The sequence below is a fragment of the Bison bison genome, unplaced genomic scaffold, assembly GCF_000754665.1.
Source record: "Bison bison bison isolate TAMUID 2011002044 unplaced genomic scaffold, Bison_UMD1.0 scf7180017864471, whole genome shotgun sequence".
In the NCBI taxonomy this organism is placed as follows: domain Eukaryota; kingdom Metazoa; phylum Chordata; class Mammalia; order Artiodactyla; family Bovidae; genus Bison; species Bison bison.
In genome coordinates this window covers 40,262,691-40,270,124 of record NW_011495032.1, presented here as the reverse complement: position 1 = coordinate 40,270,124, position 7,434 = coordinate 40,262,691, and the positions used below count along the sequence as shown (strand labels likewise).

Genomic DNA, 7,434 nt, shown 5'->3' with positions numbered 1-7,434 from the left:
AGGGTTAGGGCTGGGCTGGGTGGGGACAGAATGTGGCATCTTCATTGCTCTGCGGAGTCATCCTCAGACTCCAGGTGGGTCAACCGAGAAGGCTGGGAGGGGCTGGCTGATGGACCTCCCCAGCTCCAACTCCATTCCTGGACCCTGTGCTCCCTCGACCGTCCCAAGCTGCCTTGACCCTGAACTACACAGGAGGTTTTATTCACCTGGAAAGAAGTTTTGGCCTCAGCCTCCTGTCTCTAGTGTGTGTGTGTGTTAGTCGCTCAGTTGTGTCTGACTCTTTGCGACCCCATGGACTGCAGCCTGCCAGGCTCCTCTGGCCATGGCATACTCTGTCTCTAGTACGGTAGGGTAAAGTTTGTGTGTTTTTAGAAAGAGCACTACTGCCTTTAGCTCAGCCTGCTTCCTTCCTCCAAGCCTGAAAGTGTTAGTTGCTCAGTCATATCCGACTCTTTGCAACCCCATGGACTTCAGCCAGCCAGGCTCCTTTGTCCATGGCATATTCCAGGCAAGAAAACCAAGTGGGTTGCTGTTTCCTTCTCCAGGGGATCTTCCCAACCCAGAGATCAAACCCAGGTCTCTTTCATTGTAGGCAGATTCTTTACTGTCTGAGCCACCAGGGAAGCCCTCCTCCATGCCTGTCTTGGTCCAATTCTCTCCCAGATGCCAGAAGTCATTCTGTTCATTCCCCTGTCTTCAGACATGAACAGTGCATTCTCAGGTCCTGGGGATAGGGTTGGGGCCGATGTTTCCTATTCTGAGATCCATTATCTATATCTGGTCCATGGTCATCTCAGTGAAGACTTGTTTTCATGACCTTGACTCATGCCCACTTGCAAGATTCAAGTGCCCCTCTAACCACATCACTGAGTTGGAAACAGAGCCCTGGAGACTATGGTCAGGAGGTGGCCCTGGAAAGAAGCTTTTCTCTTGTGATGAGGGAGTCTGAGGAGCCCATGTTTCAGGATGCCTTTAGTGGGAAGCACTTCTGTTGGTCTGGGTGAGGGAAGGATTGCACCAGGATGAGGGACAGAATCAGTCCTCAGGTGTTTAGTGACTGCCCACTACACATCAACCACAGTCTCCAGCATGAGGGATGTGGCAACTGAGTTGGTTAAAGAAAAGCTGCTTTGAATCTGTTTTGGAGGAAAATGGGATAAGAATCACAAATAAAACAATAGTTGGAATGAGACCTATTCCCACAATGAGATTATTCATGCACCGAGGCCCAGATAAATAGCTCAGACAGTAAGGCTTACTGGAGTTCAGAGGTGGGAGACAGCCCGCCTTGCTGGGGTGTTCAGAGAGGGCTTCATCGAAGAGGAGAGCTTGCAGGAAAAAGGGAGAAGCCATTCCACAAGCCAAGTCCTGGATGTGGGAATAGCGAGGAGTCTGGATGGAGCAGAGCTTTGGGGCATGGAGACTGAGGTCTGCAAGGTGGGGGGCAGGGCCCGTGTGGGGTGGTCCTTGAAAGCCGGACCACTGCAGTTTCACACAGCTTGAGGTGTAGAGACCCAAGATGGGATCCAACCCTTTTGTTCCCCTTAGTAGTCAGTGGCTTTGGTCCATTCATCTGATTTCTTCTTATTGGTAAAGTAAGGCTCAAAGATGGTAAGGGTCCCTGCCCCACTGGGTTCTTATGAGTAGATGAAGCGTCTGGTGTAGGTACACACGCCTGGCAGGTAGGAACAGGAGTCGCTTACTCGCTCCTTGTTCCCTTTTGAGGGGTCGGGCTTAGGGTCCCTCTTGAGGTGTGTTGAGCTGGATGGTTCTAGGACCAATAGGATTGTCTTCCACTTTCCAAGTTCTGCCCCCAAGCCTCGTGTCAGCACATTGTGTCTGAGTCTTGGGTTGGCGCCATCCAAGCTGTCTCCAGAGGCCTCCTGCCCATCATGGCCTCCAGCCCGGGGGGGGGGGGAGAGCCAGCCTGGGGCTGTTTGCCCTGAGGCCTCACGCTGTGCTGTCTCTCTGTCCACAGCCCGTCAACACTGAGACTGCTCCGAAGAATGTAGTAGACACGGTGAGTGATGGCAGGTGGGGCGGGGGGCAGGGAGCAGCTTGGGGAGGCCGGGAAAGCAGAAGGAAGATGGGGGGACAGTGAACAGATATGTCTGAGGACACCCTTCTGGAGTAGATTTGTGGAACTTGGGGAAGGGTAGAGACCTTGTGACATGGAGAGCCGGACATCAGACCATCCCCCTGTGTGTTGGGAAATGATTGCTGGGGGACGAGGCAGGCAGGGAGGGAGAGGCCAGTGCTAAAATGTGGTCTTCTTTATTAAATATGTAGCATGTGAGAGAGCCAGGAAGATCTTTCCAAACACATCTTTCTGCCTTAGCAGAAGGACAGATGGTTTCCTCAAGGCTGCATGGAGGAGGAAGGGAAGGAAGTGGGTGGATCGTGCAGTCGGGAAACCAAGGCTGGCAGCTAGCTGATGGGCTTGGAGGACTTGGGTTCATATCTCAACTCAGCCAAGGTTCTATTTGTGATACTGTAGCATGTCTCAAGCCTGTCTGTGCCTCAGTTTTCTAATCTGCAAAATGGGAATAATGATATCTCCCCAGGAGAGACACACATGAGTGGGTGCAGTTGGCTCCAAGGGGCCTTTAGTGGACAAAGATGCTGCACAAACAAGCAAGCTCCCTGCCAGGCCCCCACTCCCATCACTGCCACACCCGGCAGTGAAAGACCCAGGACCTTTTGATGACTTTCCTCGACTCCCCTCCCTGACTGCCTTTTCTTTGTCTCCAGGGAGAAGCAGCCTCTCGGGGTGGAAACACACGGAAAAGCCTTGAGGAAGATGTAAGTATGGGGAAGGGGAGGAAGAGGAAGACGTGGTGGTTCCCTGGTGAGTGGGGGATGCGGGGAGGTGGATGACGTCTCACACCTGACTTGTTTGGTGGGGCATCCCTCACAATCTCCTATCTAGAAGGGCAGGCAAGGTTACTTAACTCAATTCCAGACTGCAAGAAAGAAAGTAAGAAAGTGAAGTTGCTCAGTTGTGTTCGACTCTTTGTGACCCCATGGACTGTAGCCTGCCAGGCTCCTCCATCCATGGGACTTTCCAGACATAAACACTGGAGTGGGTTGCCATTTTCTTCTCCAGGGGATCTTCCTGACCCAGGGATCGAACCCTGGTCTCCTGCACTGCAGGCAGACTCATTACCATCTGAGCCACCGGGGGGTGGGGCAAAAGGGTGAGCAGGCCCATGACTTAGCCTCAGTCTTGGCTTTAGCCTCCATCCAGCTCAGCTGGATTCAGGGCTCATTTGCCCATCACTTAAGCAGACCTCAGTAGGTGGGGAGGGAGGGTGTGCAAGGGCTGGCTGGGTGGTGAGCAGGGCCATGGGAATGGGTGACACTGCAGCAAGAGGGACTAAGGGCAGAGATGAAGAGGGACTCCTAGGCTCTTGGGGATCATAGGCTCTGCTTCTTTGGACAGAAGAGGCTTGGAAAATGGCTAAATGCCACTGATTCAGGAGGAAGCTGAAAGATGGGCTGGTTCACCTCGCGGGCTTCTCCTGCCGTGTGGTTTTTTGGTGGAGGGTGACAGGCAAACTCCTTAAGTGGAAGGACCCCAGGGAACGAAGGAGGGGCTCCTTGGGTCCCCTGCTTTGATCCCAACTCGTGCCTGGGCTTGTCCTCACACCCCAGGGCCAGATGCCCAGTGAAGTCGGACCTTCCCTTTCTTCCCTGCCCTTCTCTGACAATTCACCCCTCAGCGGGCCTCTCCATCCTCTCCCGCCCTGATCTGCAGAGGAACAGGGAGTGGTTTTGGCGGTTGGCACAGGGGGAGCTGTTGATGGCATGGGGCCGTATCATCTGACAGCTGCCTGACCCACGGCGGGGAGGGAGGCGCTAGGCTCCTGCAGGCAGTGCACGTTGGTGGGGAGCCCACTGCCACTCCACATTGCCCAGCCCCTCAAGGCGGAGGTGTCCCCAGGGCCACACGGGGGCTGGCCAGGAGGAAGAACATGCCTCTCAAATTAGTGGAAAAGGTATGCACGGGTCCTGTGGGTGCGGAGTACACATGCCGAGAGAGATCCTTGTCCACATTTGTGATGTTTCTGGGGCTGGGGTGCAGGGGGGAAGTAATGTTTTGTGTACCTACTACTAAGGATTAACCAGCTTAACGGACACAAAGTGAATTCTATAATTCACAAAGTGCATTCACAAAGTGAATACTGTATGCTCAATACATGTTAGCCATTCTTATCACTGTTATTTTGGCTAAGGGCCAGAAGCTGGCCTGGGTATTTTTTGATCCCCATGACATCCCACTATGGCAGATGCTATGAATCCATTTTACAGATGAGGAAACAGAGGCTTGGAGGAGCTCACAGATGCGATGAATATCTGTCTTCTCCATTCCGTCCTGGGACCGCTGCCTGGATATGGTGTTTCCAGGACTCCTGACTCTTGCCCAGGGGACAGGGTGATGTCGTGTGAACCAAGCCTTTTAGCCAATGGTCTGGACGTTCTTATAAGTCGAGTCCTAGGGCAGCTGCTCCCCACAATGCCATCCCAGGCCAGATAGATCCAACAAGGTAAAGGTGCAGCAGGAGAGAGTGAAGTTAGACATCGTGAAGAACTTTTTGACATGAGGGGGTGTCGGACCTTGGTCCTGGAGAAAAAAGAGGTTGCCGCTTAGCTGGGATTAGAAGTTTTTTAGGGGAAAATCTGTTGATTGGGGATGAAAGTGTGTGTGTCTATGCGTGCCAGGGGTGGGTAAGAGTGGTGTCTTGCCTTGATATGGGAGGAGGGACATGATGAGTCTTGGTCTGCTTAGTCTAGTTAAAGGAGTTCATGAAAAGCTGAGCAAGTGAGCAGATTCTAGAATGACCTGTGTACTGTGAAGGAAGAGAGAAAACCTAGTTTTTGAGGTTCCCAGAAACCTGTCCCAGGCTGAGTGACCCCCAGGGTTCCCTGCCCAACCACTGAGCTCTCTTGCCCTCTCTCCTGGTGAGGAGACCATTTCTGAAGCGTCATGGCAGCTGCTCAGGGTCTTGCTGCTGTGATAATGTGCCTGTTTGTTGAGCTGTTTTCCTGTCTCTGGCCTGCGGCCCAGGACTCACAGGGCAGGAATGGCTGTTTTCCTCCAGCAAGGCTGGTGCGTTGCAGGGTTTGTGGATGGTGTGCTGTGTCGCACTTTGTTTTGGAAAAATCCAGGCGGGTGGGCAGGAAGGAGAGAGGAAGGGGTGTGGCTGGAGGGGCTGGTGCAGAGGGGAGGGGGTGGCCGCAGCCCCCAGAGGAGATGTCGTGGTGGGGAAGGGCCCCCGCTGTAGATTGGTCACCAGTCTCTGGCTGCCTGACATGGCTGCTGCTTACAGACCCTCCTCCCAACTGTGCCCCCTGGGGACCTGGGCTCCGGAAACAGCTTTCCCTTTGGTCCAGTGCTGTTGTGTTTGGTCTGTGGACCTCAAAAGAAGGCAGGACTCTTCCCACACAGTCTTTGCTCCAAACCAACCCCGCCCAGATCCTGGGGTTCCCACTCTTGCTGCATGGTGGGGAAGGAGAAGGCGAAAAACGGAGCCGAGGGTCACAGATCTTGAGTTGCCCCGGAGCATCTGAGCGGTGGTCAGCAGCCCCTGCCGGCATTGAGGACCAGGGTCAACGGTGCTGGCGGAATCTGCAACAGGAAGGGTGAGGGTTAGATACCAGGAGGAACTGGCTGATAGGAAGAGACATAAGACACGGTTTGGGGGAGGGTGTGGAATTTCCTTTTATAGTGTCCTTTAAGCAGAGGAGCGATTGCGTTTTGGTGATGATGGTAGGGGAGAGATCTTGGTGCCTATGGGAGTTGGATCAGAAGTTCTATTATGGATCTGTGTCTTGGGAGGTGCAGGGAAGAAGTTCAGAGCTGTGGATAGATGGCTTTGAGAGCCCCAGAGAGGAAAGGAACGGAATTAAAGGTGGATGAAGGGATGGGTAGGCAGACCGAGAGCTTATTTTTCTTTATAAAATAAAATCTTCGAGTATTCTTTTTTTTTTTTTTTAATGTATTTATCTATTCGACTGCATCAGGTCTTAGGTGCGGCACGCAGGCTCTTTGTGGCTGTGCATGGGCTTTTCTCTAGTTGTAAGCGTGCGAGCTTAGTTGCCCTGCAGCATGTGGGATCTTAGTTCCCCAACCAGGGATGGAACTCATGTCCCCTGCAGTGGAGGGGGAATTCTTAACCACTGGACCAGGAAGTCCCTAGAGAACTCTTTGTAAAACCCTTGGGTAGTTTTCCCCAGAGGCTCTGGGTGGAGCAGGTAAATCACACCAGGCTGTGTTGTACCCATTCTACAGAGCGGTCAGTGAGGCCAAACAGCTGCTTCTCACGTGGGCTTCATAGATGAGAGTCGTCTTTTGTAGGATGGAAGCTTTCTGAGGTCGGGGGCCTTATGCCCAGCTGGTGGCCCTCAGCAACGTTCACTGAATGAGGGAGGGGGTATGATGATGGTGTGCGGAGAAGACCTCAACCTTCCTGAGAAAGGCCCTGTGTGAGTCCCAGCTGCTGGAGGCTCGGTCTCCAGCCCTGTGTCTGTGAGGTCACTGTGTTTCTCAGAGCCCTCAGTTGTTTTGCTCACGTGCCCCGCCCCCGCCCCCGGCCCATCTGTGGTTCTCTAGTTCTCCCTGCGACTCGGCCCAGCCACCCCCAGACGTGTTACCTGTGCACGTCTGCTTTCCGCTACTGAGTGTCACATGCTTCCAAACTTTGCAGAAAACAGGAAGCCCCGTCAGTGAGAGGGCAGCCCAGTGATTCATCAGGGGATGACCGTCCAGCTGTTCGTCCCCATCCTCTGCACGAGGGTCACTGTCCAGGGCGGCTTCCTCCTCTGCCTCCCCTCCCCCCTCCCCTCCAACCGCAGAGCCGGCTTGGACTTTGTCTTATCACCTCTGGAGGCGGTGTGGCCAGACTCTGCTGGGGCCAAGTTTTTATTTATCTTTCCTGGCTTTTTGGGGTGGGGAGGCTGAAGAATGTGGAGTGTTGTAACTGGGGAGGGGGGTGGAGAAGCAGGACCTGGCTGTCCTGCTCTGCGCTTCCCTTTTGCCCCTGCGCCAGTGGAGGCTCTTGACTCCCCAGTCTCCCCACCAAACCCAGCTCAGTATCCCTGAGGCTCCTGGGGGCCTGGCCCCGTGGTCCTGGCTACACCTCCAGCCTTGGCTATAGTTGTGGCTTCCAGTTGTTAGAAGCAGCTATAGTGGCCTCCTCCAAACATGGCTGTGGATCAGCAGTCGACGGAACCCGAGGGGCTATTTATAGCAGGGTGGCCCTGGGGCCTGGAGCCAGGCCTAGGGCCTGGGGAGGTTCATCGTCTCCTCATCAGGGACCGGAGAAACGGAGACCGATGAAGTGTCGGGTTTCTGTGTTCCTCTGAGCTGGTTGTCTTAGAACAGCCTGGTTTGGGTCTTAAAAACCAAACACAACTCAACCCCTCCTTACTGCC

The 7,434-nt window shown here is 54.0% G+C and overlaps 1 protein-coding gene across 1 annotated transcript in view; it reads left to right on the top strand.

The window, feature by feature from the left end:
- TNS1 (tensin 1) overlaps positions 1-7,434 on the top strand; it is a 205,654-nt gene that overhangs the window by 94,519 nt on the left and 103,701 nt on the right. The window contains 2 exon segments of the mRNA XM_010861166.1: positions 1,979-2,020; positions 2,752-2,802. The gene's annotated coding sequence lies outside the window, so the exon portion shown is untranslated.